Genomic DNA, 2161 nt, shown 5'->3' with positions numbered 1-2161 from the left:
TTTTTAAAATGTTAGTATTATTTTTTCTGTGAAGACTACAGAAATGAACTATTTAAAATTTGTCTGTGTGTGGCTTTCAGGAAAAACATAATTCTTTACGTTAAGGCTGTGATTGTTACACTTTTTCTGTTAGCCTACAAACCGACCCTGGACCCCCATCAGAGAAGAAAACAGTTATGTGGCTCTCACAAGAAAAAGTTTGGGGAGCCCTGTTCTATAGAATTGTTGGTCATTTCCTAGCTCTCTAGCACTTTTTTGTAACCATTTCTGAGAGTTTTTACGTTGTTTTATGCCATCATCCAGCTGGAAGACCCATGATCTCTGGTGAAACCACAGACACTGGCCACTATATTGTGCCCAAAATGTTTTCTGTAATCAGATTTCATGATACTGGTCTCACAGTTGAGACACCCAGTGTCAAAAGCAGCAGAGCAACCTCAATCTGTAATCTTCCACCATGTTTGAATGCAGGGACTGTGTTTTTATGCTTTGAAGGGTTCATTTCTGTTTATCTGTACAAAGTACCATGATGTCCTTCAACGAAAAGCTCTACTTATGTCGCATGACACTCAACAAACTCCATTCTTGTTTTTTTTCTCTCTGTATATGAACAGTGGTTCTCCTGAGTCTCCCATCCTTCCTTTTTTATTCAGATGTAGTGTAGTGGTGTGAGCTGATACTGTTGTACTGAGTCTGCCCACCAGCTTCAGTTGTTGCTTTCTCCGTGTTCAGTGTGACTCACAACTCAAAGGTCGAGTCTTCCATTTCTCCATTTTAACTGACTGCAAGAGTGATTGCTTTATAATGCACACCTGTTGCTTGCCACAGGTGTGTTAGGATAACAGAATCATCAAATACTTGAAAAGCTATTAGTTCTTGACAAGGTGCCAAGAATTTAGTCCAGTCCATTTTTCTGTGCATTTTTTCTGTTTTTTTTCCCAGGTCAAATAAAAGCAGTAAACAGTTATGAGACCTACGCAGATGAAAAATGAGATTTTGGTCTTGTAAAGGGTAACCAAACCCTAAATCAACTTTTTTTGGTTGTTGATTTCTATAAATGGGGCTTTAAAAGTGCTGTCTGTTGGTCATTGCCAAATTTTTGACAAATTAAAATAAACGTTTAACTCTTGAAAAATAGTCAAAAACTGTCTATGTGCTGCCCCCTACAGGTTATATTGAGGTATTCCATTTAAATTTCTCTGACTGGATTTTCAAATTTTGGGTGTGGGTGGAGTCAGCCTCCAACTTCCCTGTTTGATTACTCTTTAAACTCAAGAGTCCCTAGCTGCAAGTAATATACGCCTCCATCTGTGAGAAGATTCCAGCGGAACAGAACACCTGAAATCCAGATGGATCAAACATTTCTCCAAAAACTCTCTTTTAATATTTTTCACAAACACAATAAGGGAAACTTATTTAAAAAAAAATAATTCTATTAGTAAAAAAAAAAAAAAAAGTTAAGAAATTATGAAAAATAAAACGTCCATTTTAAATAAAATAGAACTTCTGTAGGGCATCTATTGGGTCTGTCGAGTCTATCCATAAGTCTGTCCACCATTACATCTGCCAATTTACCTGCAGCTGGGTGCCTCTCTTTGAACTTGTTCTTGTGGCTTTTTTCACATGAAGAAGGAAAAGTAAGATAGGTAAGATTAAAATAACGTTTCTGAATATTTATTATTCAAATCATTGTGAATCAGGAGCAGAAGAAGAATTGCAGTTGGAAAAACCTTGTTTCACTGACCACAAGCTCCCTTCTCCGCTCCATTCTGATGCATCCACTTCCAGACAAATAGATCCATGTACGTCTTTGTTTTCCTCGTCTGAGCTGGAATCTGGCTCAAAACTGTACGGCTGGAAAGCTCTGATATTGCTCGCCATTTTATTGCACTGATAATGTTAGGTTGGGGGTGTAAGGGGCTGTAAGGTAGTGGGAGAGCTTGTAATCCGATGGATATCAGGAACCAAGGGCAGGCTACCCACAATTCAGAGGCGGATTTTAATGAGTTTCTGCTGCTCTACATATAAATATTTGTTCATTTTCTCTAAAAACAGCATAATTATAAGTAAAATCAGAGTGGGAACTTGATGCCATTTGAACATTATTTTAGGAAAAGTGTTGCAATTTCTTACAGAATTGCAAGAATGAAACCTACGAAGG

This window comes from Oryzias melastigma, linkage group LG6 (assembly GCF_002922805.2).
Source record: "Oryzias melastigma strain HK-1 linkage group LG6, ASM292280v2, whole genome shotgun sequence".
NCBI classification, from domain to species: Eukaryota; Metazoa; Chordata; class Actinopteri; order Beloniformes; family Adrianichthyidae; genus Oryzias; species Oryzias melastigma.
This window is presented reverse-complemented; position numbering follows the sequence as displayed.